The sequence below is a fragment of the Eschrichtius robustus genome, chromosome 5 (genome assembly GCF_028021215.1).
Source record: "Eschrichtius robustus isolate mEscRob2 chromosome 5, mEscRob2.pri, whole genome shotgun sequence".
Lineage (NCBI taxonomy): Eukaryota > Metazoa > Chordata > Mammalia > Artiodactyla > Eschrichtiidae > Eschrichtius > Eschrichtius robustus.
This window is the reverse complement of record NC_090828.1, coordinates 77,370,265-77,392,391: the sequence shown is the minus strand read 5'-3', so window position 1 is coordinate 77,392,391 and position 22,127 is coordinate 77,370,265. Positions and strand designations below refer to the sequence as shown.

Here is a 22,127-nt window from a genome sequence, read left to right as displayed (position 1 = left end):
GTCAGAAGAAATGAGGAGTTAGCTAACCTCTAAGGTACCTTCTAATTCTAATAATTCCAATGTTTTGTGACTGTAGTGAACATTCAAATTGGACAGAATTTTAAATTTAGGCTTCCAGAAGCATAAGCCTTTAGAGTCCAAACACATAACATAAAAGAGGAAAACTACTGAAGTGAGATGGTGAGGATTGTAGCAAAATGAGACTACACATGACAGCCCTTAAAACTTCCAAAAGCAATGCAAAAAAAAAGGCACAATGTATTTTTAACAAAACACATGTTGGTGGCCAGATTTAACCTGTGGGCTACCAGGTTGTTGCCCTATGTTAAAGGCAAAAGATAATTTCAAGTGTATTATAAAGTCACTTTAACTCAATATTCCCTATTTAGGAACCAGTTTCAATGACTAGATAAGAGTGAATGCTAAAGAAACATAATAATTTATATAAATGGTGATTTATTAAGTAAAGTCATAGAGATTCATTTCCTGAAGTTATTCCAAGTAATTTTTCTATGCTTTCTATTGACTTAAATACCTATTAATTTACTTCTAAAATATTCCTAGTAAATGAGTGCTTCTAAAGTACTTAAGCATGCTTGAAATTAGTTTTATTCTCATTGAATTAAACATTTAAAAAAAAATCTAGTTTACATTAATTCTCTACTTAGCAAAATGTTTCTTTATAAACATGACAAAAGGTAAACTTTGAGTCCCTGTTGATATGTTTGTATCTTTTGGAAAAGTGGATCTAAATTACTGACTTGAGATTTGCATTTATTTAATGAATGTAATCTGCTTTTAATGTTACAGATATTTTTGAGGTTATTTATTAATCAAAATATGCTAATGAAATGAATTTCATTGATACTATCAGTTGCGTGAGGTTTAGGGAAACAGAGAAAAGCATTTCCAAAAATTAATTTTTGTCAAAAGAGTTTGTTGGACATCTTTAGTTTGCTTTGCAATAATGCTCTGGCCCAACTGGAGAAATTCTGATTATCTTCCTCTTTTCAAAATGAGTCTAATTCTCTCACTACAGTTTTTGACTAGTACAAAGAATTGAGAGAAAGTACTTTGGAACTGACAGAACTTAGACCCATTTAGGTAGTTTATATACATTTTTTATGCCTTTAACTAGAATTATTCAAAGAGGAGAACTTTATGAGTCCATCAGTTTTTGATAAATGAATATTGGGATTAATTTGCTGAACTTTGGTTAGGATCCCAGAATAAATCAGCCTTTTTTGTTTTTTTGTTAGAACCAGTTGAGCTGATGCTTGGCTGAAAGTGGAAGTGTGTTTTGATGGATCACATCAGTTTAGAATGATCACTTTGTCATTTGTTGAACGGAGACTTCTAGATTGGTCACAAAAAATGTTATAATCCGATTCAGCAAAACTATGACAGCCTTTTCTGGAAGTACCAAAAAAGCAGTTTTGCTGATTTAAGTGCTTAATGCTCAGTTTCAAATCTCAAAATGTAAAATTTAATGATGCAAGGCAAAAATAGTAATTTTTCCATGTACTTAAAATGTAAAATTAAACAATACTCTCTTTATTTTTAAGACTTATTTAATGTTATACAGTAATGTTTGTCTTGAAAAAATGAAAATTAGGCTTTATGGTTTTTAATTTCATCTTCTACTGTTACTTATTATTTCAGAATATTACTTTATTTAGGAATTTGTGCCATGTATTTCAAATAATATTTTATTTACAGGTAGGTGATGTTGTGCAAAGTGCACTTGACTGAAACTTTCATGTTCTAGATATGTTAAAAACAGGCTTTTTTGACAAAAAAGTTGATCTTTCCGGACCTTTGTGTCTCCATTATTAAAACAAAGGGCTTGGAATAGGTGTTTTCTGAGATCCCTTCTAGTTCTAAATTTTAAACAATTTATAAATACCCCATATTAGCATACACTCTGAATTAATTTTTGAGATATGTTCATTCATTCACCAAATCATCAATTATTTAAGTGCCTCTCAAGTTAACATGTTGTACATCTTAAACGTACACAAAGTTGCATGTCAATTATATCTCAGTTTAAAAAAAAAGAAGAAGAACATAGCCCAGTAATGGGCAAAGAAAAAAATCCCAAGCATCAGGACCTCTGGCTTCATAGGTGGTATAACAAGATTACCCCACAGTTAAAAGCCCAGCTTTGTTGACCAACCTGGTCCTCACCTCCTCCGCCTTGAATTAGTTGTGTGACTTTTGGCAAATTCCTTAACAAAATCTTGGTGATCAAGACTGTAGTAATTGGCACAAAGGGCAGACAAACTGCACAATGCAACAGAATAGAGACCCTAGAAGTACACACACACACGTTTGGAACATTCAGTATATGACTGAGGAAGCACTACAGATCAATGGGGGAAAGAAGAGCTCTTCAATAAATATAGCTGAAAATAAAATAGTAATCTGGGTGGAAAACAGATAAAGCTGGATGCTTAACTCATGTCATAAACCAAGATATACTTTGGAAATATTAATGTCACAAGAAAACTTAACTTTCAGCAGAAAAAAAATAGGCGTTTATAAGACCATGAATTAAGGAACAGTTCTAAAACACTATACAAAATCATTGACCATAAAAGAAAATATTGATAAATTTGACTATATTAAAATTGAGAAAGTTGATTCACTTAAATATACCTTAAAAAAAGAAAAAAGGGAAGTTACAAACTGTAGAAGATGTTCAAAGAACATGTAACTGAGAGGTTATTGTCAGGTATATATAAATAACTCCCTTTATTAGTAAGAGAAGCCCACATAGGCCAACAGGACAAAATGGGCAATAAACATGAATAGACGCTTCTTGGAAAAGGAAACAAATATAACAAAACTAAAAAAGAACCTTATGGAAAAATATTTAACATTAATTGTGATGAGGGAAATGCAGACCAAGACTTTAATGATATATTTATATTCATTCAATTGGCAAAAGTTAAAAAGGCTGATAATACCAGTTGTTAGAGGTGATGCATCTCTACATTTTTACAGTAACTTCAGATAATGGTTTGGCATCATCTCTGAAATCTAAAAAATTCATGGATGACTCAGCACTCCTAGTGATATAAGTTTTTCCATATAAACAAATGTTTCATAGTGCTACTGTTCATAAAAACAAAAGCTGAAAATAATCCATAGGTCAGTCAAAGGAAAAGCTGATGTATGACTAGTGATATAAAATGAAATAGAATAGTATATTTTAGTCAAAATGAATGAACTACAGCAACCTGTACCAGTATGAATTAATCCTCATGATACAATAGTAAGTACAGAAGTTATATTGGTATCTTTCAGAGATGATATATGGCATGGTACAGTTTGAAAAGCTAAAACTAACTAAAAATTTAAAATATACACTTTAGGACTCTACAGAGATACGACAAGACTTTTCATAAAGCAATAAAGCTAATTATGAACATAGGATTTAGGATGTCGTTTGTCATGTGTAGGGGGCAACAGTGGCATGGGGTGGGTGTGAGTACTTTGACTGAATGTGGGGCGTAATTAGGGTCCTAGATTTGTTTTGGATGTGGGTTTGATGTATCTGTTACCTAATACAGATAACTAAGCGAGTGAATAAGAGCCACTGAATGGATTTGAAAAAAATGGGAAGCCACTGAAGAGGTTTAAAAGACAGCAGACATGATCACCTCTGTGTTGTGGAAAGATCACATGTGGAGACTAGATTGGGGAAGAGCCACCTCTTCACGGAGGCAGGGTAGGAAGTTGTGGTAGCCTTTCGTGAATTCTCTGTGGGAAGTGAGGCCTGCTTAGAGTGGAGTAGTGCCAGTGAGTTGTGAGAGAAGTGGGTAAAATGAAGAGGTATTTGAGATACTGGGAGCTTGCTTGACTGGCTCTGACAGGTGGAGGAGATGGAAATGTCAAGGACAGATCTCAGGTTTCTTGCAGGGCATCATTTGATCCAGGTTCCTGAGAGCGGAGATGGAGGAGGAGACGATTTGAGGGTGGATATTGAGTTTATTTTGGACATGTTGAGTTTGAGACACGTGTTGGGCAACTGAATGGAACGGTTCAGTAGGAAGTTGACTACATTATTAAACTCTAAATATCAAACTTAAAAGCCATCATTATTCTTTCTAAAATGGATTACATTCTTCTCTTCCTTATTAAATCGGGTATATGGGATATAATTAAATCTTTGCTTCTGAGTCAGCATTATCATTTCATTCCTCAATTATTGAACGATGCTGTAAAAAAAAATGATTATTTTAGGGACTTTCATGGGAGCACAAAGACTTGTTCCAATATTAGATACAGACCCATGAATCCTTTTCCTTTTCCTATTTTCCAGAGGATTGCTTTTGGGTCACAGAAGTTCTTGTTAGGGGAGTGTGTTAACTCTTTTATGCCACTCTGGGGCCACTTAGAGCTAAAATGCACTGAAGGATATTTCTTTCTTATTTATTTATTTATTTATTTATTTATTTACTTACTTACTTACTTATTTATTTATGGCTGTGTTGGGTCTTCGTTTCTGTGCGAGGGCTTTCTCTAGTTGTAGCAAGCGGGGGCCACTCTTCATCGCGGTGCGCGGGCCTCTCACTATCGCGGCCCCTCTTGTCGCGGAGCACGGGCTCCAGACGCGCAGGCTCAGTAATTGTGGCTCACGGGCCCAGCCGCTCTGCGGCATGTGGGATCTTCCCAGACCAGGGCTCGAAGCCGTGTCCCCTGCATTAGCAGGCGGACTCTCAACCACTGCGCCACCAGGGAAGCCCTGAAGGATATTTCTAACTCCTAACTGGTATGGAGTACTAAGTGGTGCTGCTCTCAAGTTGGAAGAGTTAGAATAGCTATTTGAGAGAACAGGTATTTAAAAGGACCAGTGCTGCTGCAGTGCACCCACAAACGCTTTGGGGACGTCTGAGGTCACGTGGCCAGTCTGCATGAGCACCATGCATAATGAGTCCTCCTCCACCTCCTCCGCCCAGGGCCGCACGTCCTCAGGCAAGTTAATTTGTCTCTCTGGGCCTCAGTCACCATCTGTAAAACGAAATGGATATGAGTCATGGTTTTAAATCATGCTCATCTCCAAATGAAGAATTATGTTTCTAGCTATTTTTTTCAATAAAACTATGGAAAATGAACTATTTTCATATCTGGCTTTTGGTCAGTCCATAGACAATGTGTAGTCTGCTATGAGAACTGGTGATGTGGAAGTGACATGGGGGAGAGGTCTGCTTAGAAACCCCGGAAGAGCCTTCTCATCATCACAGAAGACAAAAGGGATATAAAGTTATGAAGGGAAGGAACCTGCAATTCTTTAACTGATCTTGAATCTTGAACATATTACACATACTTGGGAAATGAAATAAAATTTACCTTCAAGAAAAGGGGAGGGAGAGGAACATCTAAGAAAGAGTTGTTGCTTGTATATAGACAAAGATAAGTACATTAGCCAATGATAACAAAAATAATTATAAGCTATGATTGTTCTAAATTATTTACACATGTTAACTTAATTTTCACAAAAAATATGTGACGTAGACGTTCTTCTTCTTTTACATATAAGGAAACTGAGGCAGAGTGAGCATATGGGGAAATCACTTCTGTGTTTCTCTTTTACTCACACACGCAATACTTCTAACACCAGATGTGTGGACTTTTCCCCCACACCAAGCAATTCTCTGCGACATCAGCTGAGTGTCCTACAATTCTGACACTGCCTATCTGGAGTGAGCACCAGACCCCACAAGTTAAGGGCTCAGTCCCACAAGGATGCCCCCACTTCATACACGGATCACCGGTCCCAGGTTGTCACCAGTACTTCTGATTGACCAGCTATAACTTGGTGTTTCCTTGACCTCTTCCTGAGTTTGATAATTTGCCAGAATGCCTCACGGAACTCAGGGTAACATTTATTTACATTTACCAGTTTATTATAAAGGATATAGTAAAGGATATGTGTGAACAGCCAGATGAAGAGTTACATAGGTTGACGTCCAGAAAGGTCCCAAGTGCAGGAGCTTCTGTGCCCATGGAGTTGGGGTGTATGACCCTCCTGTCATGTACATGTGTTGACCAACCCAGAAATTCTCTGAACCCTATACTTTTGGGATTTTTATGGAGGTTTCATCATATAGATATGATCAATCACCAACTCAGTCTCCAGCCCCTCTCCCATTCCTGGAGGATGGGAGGTGGAGCTGAATATTCCAAGTATCTAATCATGGCTTGGGAACTAATCACTGAACTGCCAGGGAATTCCCTCTTTTGTTTCTTTCTAAATGATCTCCTCGTAACATTAACACCTAGCCATGTACTTATTTATTAAACAGTAAATGTTTGTTGATTTTGTTTGATTAATCTTTAGTGCTTCAGGGGAGAGTTCCTGTGAGTAGGTGTGAGAGGAAACTGAAAACTTGTGAATTAAAGTGTTAAAACTAACACCACATTTGGGACTTCCCTGGTGGTGCAGTGGTTAAGAATCCACCTGCCAACTCAGGGGACACGGGTTTGAGCCCTTGTCTGTGAAGATCCCACATGCCCCGGAACAAGTAAGCCCGTGCGCCACAATTACTGACCGTGCACTCTAGAGCCCGTGAGCCACAACTACTGAGCCTGCGTGCCACAACTACTGAAGCCCATGTGCCTAGAGCCTGTGCTCCACAACAAGAGAAGCCACTGCAATGAGAAGCCCATGCACCACAACGAAGAGTAGCCCCCGCTCGCCGCGACTAGAGAAAGCCCGTGCACAGCAACGAAGACCCAACGTGGCCATTAAAAAAAATAATAAATTAATTAATTAAAAAGAAAAAAAAACTAACAACACCACATTTTTCTTGTTTTTTAAAAATATGACTTTACCTTTTGCGGGGAGGATAGAAGAGTGTGATTGGTTAAAATGCACTGTCAGTATTGGAATTGCCCCGCATAAATTATGATGACCACTGGAACTTTCAGGTGATAATATTTATAGTCATACAAAAAGTGGGACACATGGACAGTCACCTTGGATTAAAGGCATGTATGTCCCAGATAATTTTCGATCAAGTTTATAAATAGTTTTCAAAAGTTAATAGACTTTATAAAATTTTGACCTTTGATTTTGCTTTTGCCTTTCATAGTTTTATTTATAATTCACTCTGAGCCCTTCTCCAGTCCACATGGACATAGCAATGTCAGGAAGAAAAATAAATTGTAATAATGAACAATTATGAGGTTTACTGTGCCAAGTGCTTTATAGATACACTGTTTCGATTAGTTCTCACAGTGGCATTGAGGGTAGGTACTATTATTGTTCTCATTTACATATAAGAAACTGAGATCTGAAAAGGTTAATTAATTTCCCCAAGGTTGCAAAACTAAGAAGAGGGAAGAAAGGGCTCACAGCCTGGTTTGTCAGACTTTTGAGCCCACACTTTGAACTACAGTGTTATGCCGTGTCCCTGACTCAGGTGCCTAGACTCCTTTAAGGGAAAATAATCATGACATTTGTATAGTATTTATAAAATATTTACGCATATAGGAATATTTCTGGAGGACAAAGAAGGAGGTGGCCACGACCTTGGGTAAAAAAATGTCTTATTTGATTAGGAGAAAAGTACTCTGGCAGGCTTACCCGTCTGAAACGTAGGCTTTCAGACTTCAGCAATTTTACATTTATTGAGTTTCTACAGTATACAAATTAATTTAGGTTGCAATTTTCCTCAGCAGTTTCCTTTGGGGCCAAGCCTCTGAAGTCTTACAAAGAATGATTAAAAGTTCTGAACAGTAGTGAAGCACTGTTTTTTCCCAAGACTTTAATAAAAACAATTGATATAATTTTTGCGTCCATTTATTCAGTGGTACTGGGCTAGGTACTATGAAATATCCAAAGTTTAATCAAATAGAACATCTGTCTTCAGGAATCACACAGTCTACTGGAGACATGACATGTACATTACAAGATAGAGAGTGGTGGCTGCTATAAGAGAGATACCAAGTAAACTGCTGTGAGAGGCCCTGACAGATATAAATTATGTGGACATCTGAAAATTGGGAGGGAGCAAGTACCAGGAGGGAATAAATTATCAGGGGAAAGCTACTGGCTTTCCCAAAATGAGGATGTAAGAAATCAGTGAATTGGTTGATTGGGGCAGAGTCAGACTCAAAGGGGATTTCTAGATTTTAGGTTGAAAGTTAGGATAAAGACAGATTTTAAAGGACTTTGAGTGCTGGGGAAATGAATTTTTAACTTTGTTCTTTAGGAAATGGGGAACCGTTGAAGGTTTCTGGAAAAGAAAAGATGTGTTTATCATCAGATAAGGTTTGGAAGGGTAATGCAGTGCTGTTTATTAAATATGCAAGAGAGTAGCACTAATACATTTTTATTTTTTTTTATTTTTTATTTATTTATTTATTTTAACGTCTTTATTGAAGTATAATTGCTTTACAATGGTGTGTTAGTTTCTGCTTTAAAACAAAGTGAATCAGTTATACATATACATATGTTCCCATATCTCTTCCCTCTTGCATCTCCCTCCCTCCCACTCTCCCTATCCCACCCCTCTAGATGGTCACAAAGCACCGAGCTGATCTCCCTGTGCTATGCGGCTGCTTCCCACTAGCTATCTATTTTACATTTGGTAGTGTATATATGTCCATGCCACTCTCTCACCCTGTCACATCTCACCCCTTCCCCTCCCCATATCCTCAAGTCTATTCTTTAGTAGGTCTGTGTCTTTATTCCCATCTTGCCACTAGGTTCTTCATGACCTTTTTTTTTTTTTTTTTTCCTTAGATTCCATATATATGTGTCAGCATACTGTATTTGTTTTTCTCTTTCTGACTTACTTCACTCTGTATGACAGACTCTAACTCCATCCACCTCATTACAAATACCTCCATTTCATTTCTTTTTATGGCTGAGTAATATTCCATTGTATATATGTGCCACATCTTCTTTATCCATTCATCCGACGATGGACACTTAGGTTGCTTCCATGTCCTGGCTATTGTAAATGGAGCTGCAATGAACATTTTGGTACATGACTCTTTTTGAATTATGGTTTTCTCAGGGTATATGCCCAGTAGTGGGATTGGTGGGTCGTATGGTAGTTCTATTTTTAGTTTTTTAAGGAACCTCCATACTGTTCTCCATAGTGGCTGTATCAATTTACATTCCCACCAACAGTGCAAGAGGGTTCCCTTTTCTCCACACCCTCTCCAGCATTTATTGTTTCTAGATTTTTTTTAATCTTTATTCAGATAGAGACTCAGACGCTTAAGTTTTATTTATTAATAAAACCACTTGAATTAGATGGTGACTAAATGGAATATTAATTCATTTAAATTCTTTGCTCTGTAAATTAACTGGTAGAACAAGAAAGTTTTCTGTTTTTGTAAAATCAAGTTTAGATAGTGTATAAAAAAGTAACTCTTCAAAATCTTTACTTATTTAGTATGAAATAAAATGAGACAATCCATTCAACAAACATTTGAGTGCTTGATTGTGTCAGAGCTGGGGTTAGAAAAATAATCACTCTTATTTTCACGTTTAGAGGGGGAGAAAGGAATTCAGAATTGTATGAATGAAATGTCAGCATATCAATGCTGTGCTATCAGGAGGAGTGAGAATATATGAAATAAAGAGAAAAAACATCAATAAGCCAATATCTGCCTTTTGAGGACAAGATCTAATTTTCAATTCCATAAAGACTAGAGTAGACTGAGCAGAGAATGGAGGACAAAACGTATTACCAAATAGTCCACCAGTAAAATGGAAATGGACAAGTTTTATCTCTACCCACTGGAAATCATGGTCACTAAAGGGCTGTGTTGCAGCAGAGACAGGTACTCATCCTGGGTGCTCAATTAATAATTGTTGAATGAATGAAGAACGAAAGCACAAGCAGCGTGGCACTTTCTGAGTGTTCTCATGATAATGGAGTATCCAGTATAGGTGGATGATTAAGCAACTTGAAATAACTCAATTATCATGGCAAACATATTGTTGTTGTTGCTACTGTTTACACACATAGTCCAAACATTTTCTTTTACTTTTTATTGGCTTATGTAGTTTGATTTACAGCCCCAACTGGCAAATGTATAGCCAAGGGACTCTCTTTTTTTCCTTCAGAATGTGTCTTGCGTTGCACTGTTATACACTGTGATGCAGGGTGTCTAAGAACACTGCATATTGACACATGAGAGTGCTGTCATTGAAGAGAGCTCTGATGGAACAGGCAGATCAGGTAGGATGTGTGGAATGAACTAATACATAGAAGACCCAGAGGAACATTTATGAAAGTTCGACTGAGGAATATTGAAAAAGATGTAAGTGTGTGGTAGATTTTATTCATCTGTTAAAAGAAGATGGGAAAATGGAGATGATGGAAAATGAATAAAAGAAAGTAATACTGGACAGGTTTAAAAGTGAAAAAAATCCAATCAAAAGGGAAAATTACCAAGAATAAAGTGATGGAGTTGTAGAACAGGACCCACGGTTAGTCAATAAGTAAGGCTCTACGTAAATATAGCTTTGGGAATGATTGAGGATAGTAGCTAGATAAGGAATATTATTTTTAAATAAGTTTTATTGAGGTATAACATAATGCTCCCTTTTAAGTGTGCAATTTGATGAGTTTGACAAGTGAATCCCAGGGTTCAACCTCACAAGGATGATCCCCCCCTAAAATGTTCCCACATATCCAAAGCAGTCAATCCCTCCACTCTAGCCCCAGACAACCACTGATAGGTCTTTTGTGACTATTTGTTAGTTTTGCCTCTTCTAGAAAATCTGACGATGACTATGCATTTTTGTGTGTCTGGTTATTTTTGCTCAGCATATGGGTTTTGAGATAAATCTTTGGTGTTGAGTGTATCAGAGCTTCTATTGCTGATCAGTATTCTGTTGTATGTATATATTACAATTTGTTTATCCTTTCACCTGTTGATGGACATTTCCATTCTTTCCATGGCTGTTGTGAATAAAGTTGCTACATTTGTACACAAATCTTTGTTTACATATGTGGACATATGTTTTTACAACTCTTGGGTAAATATCAAGGAGTGGTAGAGCTCAGTCATATGCTAAATGTATTTTAATTTTGTAAGATACTGCCAGTCTGTTTTCCCAAGTTGTTAGACTTTGCTATTCCCATCAGCAACATAGGAGAGATTTAGTTACTCACATCCTGGCCAACACTTCCTAGTCAGTGTTTGTAATTTTAACCATTTTTGTGAGTTTGTAATGATATATCATGGTGGTTTTAATTTGCGTGTCATGATAACTAGTGATATTGAGATTTTTTTCATGTTTTTTTTTTTTGGCCAGTTTTCTTTTATGAAGTGTTGGTCAGATTCATTTGGCTATTTTGTAATCGGGTTGTTTATGGTTTGCCTTTTAAAAATTTTTTAAAGGTATCTTTCAAAGAGCAGAGATTTTTTATCTTGATGAAGTCCAGTGTATCTTTTTTTCTTCTTTTATTGTTCTTTTGGTATCCTATTTAAGAAATCTCTGCCTATGCCGAGGCCACTCTGTATTTGTTCTAGAAGATTTATGGTTGTAGTTTATAAGATTTGAGTTAATTTCTATGTATGATGTGAAGAGAGTCAAGGTTATATTTTTCCAAAATAAAAACTCAGCTGTTCCAGAAACATTTGTTCCTTTTTATGTTTTATTGTATTTACATTAAAATTTTACTATTAAATACTGAACATAAATATATGCTGTCCTCATGTTCAGAGTTTTGAAATGTAAAGATAAATGGATGAAGGCTTAAAAGATGTGATATATTAGACATTGTAGAATGTATTAAGCAATTACAGAATCTGGGTGTTGGTAAAATTCTGCTTCTAACTATGACACATTTGGTGGTACCAGTAAACTCCATAGAGAAAGGAAGATAAATATAAAACTTTGGGCTGTAATTGGAAGAAAGACCTGTTCAGGACTAAACTGAGAGGTTCTTGTCTTCACAAATTCTTTGAGTTTTTCTGTTTTTAATTTTTTTCACATTGAATGATTTGATCTGTATGTATTTTATTTTTGTGTAATAATGAGGATGTATTTTTTTCAGTAATTACTTGTGACGTCTTTCCTCTCATTACTGATTTGTAATGTTAAAATTGACATGTAGAAAATCTTTATATCTAGCAAGGTCTTTATATGGTCTATTTATTTGATTCCGTTGATTCCTTTCCATATGACTAAAAATGATACGATTTTAAATCATATTCCAGAGTTAAACTATTTTAATTATTTAGCTTTATATTATCTGATGAAACACTTGACAAGTTGCAAACTGCTGTAGTCAGGAAAATGAGTACATTATAGTTCTAATCTTGGCTTTGCTACTTTTAGTGTGTCTCCCTCTCCCTGTATCACTGTGCCTTGATCTATAAAATGAGAGGCTTGGAGCAGACCTACTCTTCTCTGTATCTAAACTTTATGATTTTTTTTCATGATAAATGAATGGAAAGTACTGTGTTATCATTGAATCTCACCATATTTCTAAATAGAATCAGGCTGTGGAAATGTGCTAGAATATTCATCTAAAAATTATATTTGGCATTACTAGAACCAGTATCCTTAATCTTTTTTATTTCATACTTTTTGGAAGTACTTTCACATGAGCTTTCTTATAGGTCTGTCTCACTGATTCTATTGAGTTGGTATAATGAGTGGGGATATTGGATATAAAATAGTATAGTGGCAAGAACACCTGTCCTGTGGTTGGAAGATCTGGACTTTATCATGGCTCTGGCCTTAACTAGAAGTCTTATCCAAACAGAATCTCACTTCCTCCATCTTTTGAGGATTAAATAGCTGCACTAAAAAAATGCTTTAGGAATCATAGAAAACTCTACAAAAAGAAATTAGTGCAAAAAGACCCCTAATTTACCTGAAGTTTAATAGTTCTCAAAACAAAATCTTATTCCTTTAAATAAAAATACTTTACAAATATTGTTATTATTAAAAATCCCTTAGGACTTCTCTGGTGGAGCAGTGGTTAAGAATCCGCCTGCCAATGCAGGGGACACGGGTTCAAGCCCTGGTCTAGGAAGATCCCACATGCTGTGGAGCAACTAAGCCCGCGTGCCACAGCTACTGAAGCCCGCATGCCCTAAAGCCCGTGCTCCGCAACAAGAGAAGCCACCGCAATGAGAAACCTGGGCACGGCAACGAAGAGTAGCCTCCACTCTCCGGAACTAGACAAAGCCCGCACACAGCAACGGACACCCAACGCAACAACAACAACAAAAAATCCCTTAAATACAATACATGATTTCCTCTTTGGAAGATTAATTCTTCTTTCAAGTTACAGTAACACACAATCTTTATTTAAAAAATTTTTTTCAATGTAGAAAAATATAAGAAAGGATATAAATATACCTATAAGCGAACCACATATAGATTATTATAATTAAAGTTTTGGTTTTTTCCTTTATATTTCTAATAGGGATCCTACTTTATTTCATTTTGATATTCTGCTTAAGTCTTTGAATTTATATTTTGGACATTTTCCTGCCACATCAAATATTCCTTAAAACAATTTTACTGGCGGTACAATATTCTATCTCATACATCATAATTTGTTTTCCCCCTAGCTTTTAAAGGGAGGATAAAAAGTATCAAAAGTCTTTATTAGTTCCTCACTTATAACTGTCTTCATTATTTGCTGCTGTGTAGTATGTTTCTATTGTAGTTTTGTCTTTTTCTTTAGGGTAATTGATGAGTTGTAATTTATTTCATTATTAATGTACCCATTTTGGGCATGCCTAATTTACTCATTCTTACATGAGATATAAACTGGATCTCAAAAGATAGATTCCTGGAGGTGAGAAATTGTTGTTGAGGAGATTGGCACTCCTATAGAATTAGAAGTTTTGTGTGCATAATTAACAACATCTTTACCATCATTAGAGCTACTGCTTATTGTCTACTGTATGCCGAGCCTTCCACTCAACCATGTGCTGTATCGTTTAGTCTTCAGACATCTTCATGAAGAAGTTAAGAGAAAATTATCTTAATAGAATTTTCTGAACTCACTGTTTTGAATTATTGCTTTAAAATATAAACTACTCCAATCAGTTTCTTTCCACTATGACTTCACCAAGAAGACTTTTTATGAAGACAACTTACCTCCTCCCTCTTACTAAAATCCAATGGCCAATTCTCAACTCGTATCTTACTTGACTATGAATAACATCCGAAACACCTTAATCATTCCTATCGCCTTGTAATACTTTTGTTACTTGTCTTAGAGGGTATCACACTCTCCTGATTTTCTACCTCATTGACTGCTCCTTCTCAATCTCCTTTGCAGGTGTCCTCCCTTCATGTCACCTTTTAATGTTGAGGTAGCTCAGAAAATGGGATTGGATTTATCTGTTCTTTATCTATACTCACTTCTTTAGTGATCTCATCCAATCTGATCTCATTGCTTTATATGCCATCTTATAATTTTACAACTTGAAAATTGATAAATCCAGCTCACACGTTTATCTTAATTTTTAGATATTTACAACCAAGGCTTACTAGATATATTCTTTTGGATTCTGAGACCTCTCAAACTTACTGTGTTTGAAATTGAATTATGAATCTTCCACCAAAGACTTCCCGACTTGCAGTCCTCTCTACCTCAGTTTTTAGCAGTTCCGGCACTCCAGTTGCTTAAGCCAAAAATCTTAGTCATTCTTAACTCTTCTCCTTCTCTCACATTTTATATTAGCACATCCTATTTATTCTTCCTTCAGAATATATTCAGAATTCAAGCACTTCTCACCAGTTCATTGGCCTCCCTGTTTCTACCCTGCTCACCTATAATCTATTCTCAACAGTTCAGCCAGAGTGATTCTTTTAAAACTTAAGTCAGATAATGCCTTTCCTCTGCTCACACCACTTTGTTGTCTGTCACTCACTCAGCTGGAAGCATCAATGATTATTTTCCTTTTTCATATAACTTTATAACATTAATAAAAATTTGTGCCGTGATATATATGCTAATTTATATAAATTGGTAGAATATTTCATAACTGCTTTAATAGGTTGAATAATGTCTGAAAAAAATTCATGTTCACCTGGAACCTTGGAATGTGACCTTGTTTGGAAATGGGATCTTGGCAGATGTAAGTAGTTAAGATGAGAGTTACTGCCTTAGGGTGGACCCTAAAGGCAATGAACCGTGTCCTTCAAAGAGAAAGAGTAGACAGAGAGAGACACAGAGGAAGAAGAACACCATGTGTAAATGGAGGCCGAGATTGGAGTTATGCTGCTGCAAGCCAAGAAATGCATTCCAGAAGCTGGAAGAGTCAAGGAAGGATTCTTCCCTAGAGCTTTTGAAAGGCTCATGGCCCTGCTGACAACCTGATTTTGAACTTCTAGCCTCCAGAACTGTGAGAGAATAAACCTCTGTGTATAAATCTCACGTCAGTGCGGCTTCAAACTTGGCAGAGGAGCTGCTGGTCACATTTGCTATATATTCCTGGGCTTCCATTACAGGAATGCATTTGCTTTTTAGCTTCTCTGGATTTCCACATTCAAAATTACCCGCTTGGATGGCAAGAGAATAAACCTGCCACCAGGTTTGTGGTAATTTGTTAATGGCAACCCTAGAAAATGAATACAACCACTAAGAACCATTTTTAAAATGTTCCATAGTCTTGAAAGCATAGAAAGAGTGAAGACATGGCTTGTCCCAAATCACAAAGTAGCTCAGTCAGGATACTGACAGTGATATTAAGAAGTCTTCATCTCTGGTTCAGGTACTATCGCAAATATAATTCTCCATCTTTCTAACTTTGATATAAAGATAAAAATAAAATATTTTAGAGTTATGTAGGAATACATATTTCAGAAAGTCACCTCTGCTAGAAAAAAAAAACTTAAGAAATATTGAGACTATATAAACTTTTACCAACTTATATTAGCAGATTACTGGAGTGATTGTCTTATTTCATAATTTGAAGTTCTCATTTCTCATGACAAAAGGAGCTACAATGAATTGGGAGCTATGATATCATAATATGTGCATGTAACTCTTTATAGTAGATACGCAGTGTAAATCTCACTAGTATGGATCACTCAGGGTTATCTATAAAGTGGCCTATTGGTAGAATTTATATTATATAGCATTTTAGAATTGATACCCATATGACTAAGAGCAAATGAGAAGTGGTTACTGCTTCATAGACTTTTTTCTTTCTAACAAAGAAATGAAGCTCCAAGGAGGTTATATCAACTATCAAACTTAGACAAGTAGTAGAGGCCAAGGTAAACCTACTGAGAGTCTTGAGGATTCCAACCCAGAACCCTACTTAAAAGTTATAGTGACCATGAAAGGGCCTGTACAATTTGCAGTCTTGCTTTTGGCCTCATGAGTTTTACAATGTCTCTTCCAGAAATGCATCACGATCGTTATATTTTTTTGTTCCCAGTGTCATTAAAAGTTATTTATGTTTACCAAGAATTACACACAAAATCCATTAATGCATTATTTTGGATGTACTTTGGTGGAATATATTTTATAGCTCAGTTACTAGCAATTCACTGAAGATTTCTGCAATCCCAAGTTTAAGGTTATCTGTTTCTCCTCTCAGTTCACATAGTACTTTATCTAAACTTCTTCCATCATAATCTCTTTATTTTCAGGCTATTTATGTGCATTTTGTTGTTGTTGGTATTGTTCTTACTAAGGGCACTTTGTATTCGGGGATTAAGATCCATTTCTGACTCAGGAAATAATCTGAGTGTCTTTCATAGAGCAAGTACAGAACCAACATTTGGTGAATGAATAAACTTTTTACTACTTTGGATATCCTTTTCTACTTTCACTTTTATTTTTACTGTGGTTCTTTGAAGATCTTTCAGTTATCTATGCTATTCACATGCCCACCAAGTGGAATGAAATGGACATGACCATGTACAGATGATCTTGTCTTATTACTTGACATAAAATGTTTGATAGAACCTGTTGATGACTGTTATGAACATTGTGTGCCCTCAATAAATATTTGTTGAATGAACATTTATAACAGGTCTGCATTTCACAGGTGAAGAATAATTTGATGTTCCCAGTGATTTATAGACTTTATTTTGACAAGTTCCTAAAATTATCTGGACGTCGTGCTTTTTTCTTTGAACTATATTGCTGCCTTGTTCTTCTCCTTCCCATCTATTCTCCACAATGATGGCAGATAAATCTTCTTGAAACACTACTTTGATGCTGTTACTTTCCTGCTCAGTGTCCTTCAATAACTTCCAACTAATGGCAGCTCAAAGTCATAACTCCTTACTCTGGTACTAGAGGCTGTCTGCAGTCTGACCACAGCACAGAATTCTAGTCTCAGCTTTAAATGCTTTACTAAAGATTAGTGTGTAGTGGTTAACACACGGACTTTAGGGTGAGAAAGATGTGCATTTTAATCCTAAATTTGTTATTTCCTAAGGATGTGACCTTATACACTTCATTTGCCATTTTGAGCCTTAGTTTCTTCATCTGAAAAATAAGAATAATGACCACATCTACTTTCATTCCATTCTTCAATAAATATTCATTTATTGAATCATGAACTATGTGCTAGGCACTTCTCTAGATGTTGGGATAAATCAATAAACAGATTTGACAAAATTATTATGGAGCTTGAATGCCAGTGGGGAGGATAGACAAGAAATGGAATAAATGAATGAATAACCTAAATAAAAAATAAGAAATCTTATTTCAGAAAGTATAAGTGCTATGAAAAAATGTGGGTAAGGAATTTTAAGAATTGGGAAGAGGTGGCAATGAAGAGGGAGGATGGAAATCAGTCGTGGAACTACTGAGGTATTTTTCCTGCCTTGCTTTCCAGAAGTCACAGAGCTACCAGAAGAATTCAGATTTTAGAGATAAAACGGATTCAAGTTTCCTATTACTTGTTGGTCAGAGGGTCCTAGGACACTGGAGTTATGTGTCAGGAAAAGAAGTTGGTTTTGACACTTTAATCTTCCTGAGTCTTTGTAATGTAAAATAGTCTAGATGAAGAAAAACATGAATGTTTTTTTCTTATGTGATGAGAAACTTTCAGAATTCTTGATCAGTGTATTATATGGGTATCACCATTAGAAAGAATAGAAAATGCTTTTATACCATTCTCTGCTTGCACGTGACCATCTTTATTTTCTCTGTGTTTGTGTATAAATACACAAATTAGGTAGAAGGAAAAACACATGAAGAATTTGGGCAAAGTATTTATTCTGAATCTTAATTCAAGGCTATATACATCTTCATGACATTATTGATTTCCCCCTGATAACCCTGACAAGGCATTCATTGGCATTCATTGACTAAAACCAAAATTCTTATTGTGCCTTCAAGTCTGTGGATCATTGGTTCTTAACCTGGAGGACTTAAAAACAAATGCTTCTGTTTGAATACCACTTCTCCCTCCCTCTGCTGATGGGGCTTCTGGTGGGGCGTAGGCACTGGTGCTTTGTAAAATTCCTCAGGTGACTGACTTAACGTGCAACCTGGCCTGAGAACTATTGATTTAACTGATCTAGATTTTGCCTTTCTTCAACCTCATCTCCTACCATTCTCTCCATAGATTACCTTTCTCTGCACATAGGCCTTTTTTCCATCCCCTGAAAACTGCAAGTTACTCTCATCTCAGGATCTTTGCATTTTCTACTTTACTGAAAATGCTTTCCCACAGATGCATTCACTTAACATTTCAACAAATGTTTATTGATCACCTTCTCTCCCTACTGTGGATAAAACTGAAAAAAAAAATCCCTCTTAGCTTGGCTGCCTCTTTCTCATCATCAAATGATTCAATTTAAATATCAAATCCTGATGCACCTTGCCTAACCATTTTAGCGTAAATAGCCAGTTCTAAACTATTCTCTATCTCCTTACCCTTTTAAATTTATAGCCCTTATCTTTTTATGTATTCTGGATTTGTCTAATCTATTTATGTATTATTGTGTCTCTCACCTTTAGAACATATGCTCTAGGAAGATGAAAATTTTGTATGTTTCATTCAACATTTCATTCTCAGTGCCTAGAATAGTATTGGTTATTCTGTAATATTGGAACATACTATTGGAACACAGTAGGTACCCAATAATTAATGAATTAATCAACAATTATATAATATTGTACAACAAAATTTGGGCTCTAGAGTTCCTAAACTGAATCTTACTGACCATAAAGCTACTGAAGCATAAGCTTTAGGGTCCATATGATCAGGAACCATTTTTGATTTTATATTCTTTGTAAAGACGTCCTCCAAAATTAATACATTTCAAGCTTTGTAAAACCTGGATGTCACATGTATCTCAACTAAATTTTCTGCCAAGCTAATCAGATATTAATCTATCAGAATAATATTTGTATTACCTTAATTACACAAGTAAAATAATTCTCCTGTAAAGAACAGGCTGTGTTGGAATCATGTGAGGTGAGTGAATAAAACATTTGGAACCAATAATAAATGTCTGAGGTAATAGCTCTCTTTGGAAAACAAGAGGAGTTCATTTTAGCTTTTATTTCAGAAACAGGTTTTTCTGTCAGTCTTCTATGTTGGGCTATTTACAATAACTTACTTAGTAAATATATTTAATACCATACTGTTAAGTAATTAATTGCTGCAGAGCATTTGATATTTGTATATTTAGTAGAACATTTTCGGTAAAAAATGAATGACATGGAAATATGTGAATTGGCAGTCTTCAATGCTTGATTGAGAGTGGTGTGGTACTCATACGCATGTTAAAATTACAGAAGTAAGGTTCAGTTTTTGAAATTCTAACTTTTTTTCAAGATCACACTCACATCCGTACCTGTTGAAGTCTTCCCTGAATCCTCTAGAGAAATATAATGTCTCAAACCTAGGAATGATTGTATTTTTAAAATATTGCCTTTAATTACTATTATTTGTATACAGCGTTCTTCCTTGAGGATACTATTCATGCCTAAATCGTCCTGTAGCAAAATGGGTTTCATAGATTTCCTAAAAATGTTCTGTCAGTAATGTCTATGCTTCCCAGAACTTTGCAAATGGAATACTGAATTTAATGCAAACTAAATTTCTCTGAGGTAAGAAGACAGAGTATTGTTTATAAACTCCATAAGCTATTGATTAATTGCTGGCATTGCTGGTTCCGAGTCAGAAACTTTCCACTTTCTCCCTCCCTAAGATGGAAAGAAAAGTTGAGGAAAGAAAAGCTGCAGAAGCTCCCTACATTTTCATTATGGCCGAGGCCCTATAGAGTTATGCTTGTATCATCATCTCTACTTGCAGTGAGGCAGCCTGGGTGTGAATTCTTGCTTTGTGTGATTTTTGGCAAGTTTATTAGCTTTGTAAGTCTTAGCTTCCTCATCTATTAGATAGGGATAATAATAATACATTAATATACTACATACTTCATAGGGTTATTATTAGAATTAAATTATGTAATATCTGCAGAAAATTTTGCATAGTCCTGAGAACATTCTGAAATTACTATTATTAATTAAATTAGTAGTAGTAGTAGTATTTTGTTATTTTAAATCTAGGTTACTTTAGTGTAGCTATCCAGGGAAAGCTCATGCAAAATTTCTTAACATTAAATTAATTTATATTCACCTTTAATAAAATTATACAAAATCAATGGTTTCGAACTTTAAATACGGATAATTTCATGAATCTTATCAGTAATTCAGCTAACCACACTTACTTAAATAATTGCCAGGTTGTTGAGGGGCAGAGGATCAAAAAATTAATGTGGTAATAAAGGCTTCCTTGCTTTTGAACAGATCAATATCTGTAAGTGAACAAGAGGCATTTACGGCTAAATATTTAGGAATGAAATAAAAATAGATTCACTGTTGTTGGATGGAGCTAGGGATCTAAGATTATGGTCTCTGCCAAAACTTAGTGGCCTGAATACATATTCCTCTTCTACCATCCTCCCTTTCTGTAATTCTTGTTAATATCAGTAGGTATTGATATGCTTGGATGCTTAAAAGATATTAAAGAGTCAAGCTCTTTAATCAGTAAAAGCTTTGAAAATACAAATGCAAATCATAATCATTCTCTAGTAGAATCTTTGTACATAACATCATATGTACAAATAAAACATTTGTATGTATGATTCTAGACATTCTTCAACCTCATTAAATGTATAAGATAGCGGAAATAAAATAGAGAAGAGCAATTTCAGAATCTAAAATGAGGCTGATCTGCTTCTTGAAAAGAGACTAAAAGGATTTAAAACTTTAAATCTTATCAAAAGTCTACAAAAATCAAATGAAAGATAGGTCATACTCTTCTCCAGATCCCAGATTATCACTTACAAATGCAGCCGATAAAGGCTCATGAAGCTCTATTATGTGCAAGGCATTATGCTATGTGCTGGGATATGAGCATAAGCCAGACAGTCCAGCAAATATGAACATAAACTTTAAAAACAGAATTGCATATTGATTTACAGTTGTGATAAATGCTTCTAATCCAAAGTGATATGACAGCATTTAAATAAATGACCAGATCTTATCTGCATCAAGGCCCTGCAGCAAACAGGAACTGACAGATTTTCAAGACTGAGAGAATGGTAATATTGCTGGAGGACAGAGCCCAAGGAAGCTAGTGGTGTGATCAAGTCATTCTAGGTTATATTAAGAGGTTTGCTTTTAATTTTAAAAGCAGTGGGACACCACTGAAGGATTTTAAACGGGGAAGACCTAAGGTCATAACTAACTGCTGTGTGAAAAAATAGATGAGAAAGCCTGAGGAGTGGGTGGGAAGGAAGACCTGTTGGGAAGTAATTGCTGAAGGACACATAATGGTAGTTTGAACCTTTTAGTAGCAGTAGAGATGGAGAGTGGGAAAAATAGATGGACTTGAGAAAGAAACATCTAAGAAGAGTAATGGGCATAGCTTATAGACAGTTGGAAATTGAGGATGAGTGAGAGGGAGGTGATGAGGACAATACCAGGTTTCCTTCTTGAGCTAGTACACGGGTGATCGTGATCTTTGCTAAGAAAATGAGTTTAGTCTTGGATATGTTACACTTCAGGTGCCCTTGAGAGATTCATGGAAGAGTGTTGAGTAGGCAGTTGGATACATGTTTCTGAGGCTTAAAGAACTAAGAGGCAACTTTAAAATTTGAAAACTATCATTTTAAGGCAAATGAAAGGAAATACTTC

General features: G+C 35.6%; 1 protein-coding gene across 2 annotated transcripts in view; it reads left to right on the top strand.

The window, feature by feature from the left end:
- The window catches only part of GALNT13 (polypeptide N-acetylgalactosaminyltransferase 13), a 569,026-nt gene that overhangs the window by 74,222 nt on the left and 472,677 nt on the right, over window positions 1-22,127 (top strand). The window lies entirely within an intron of this gene.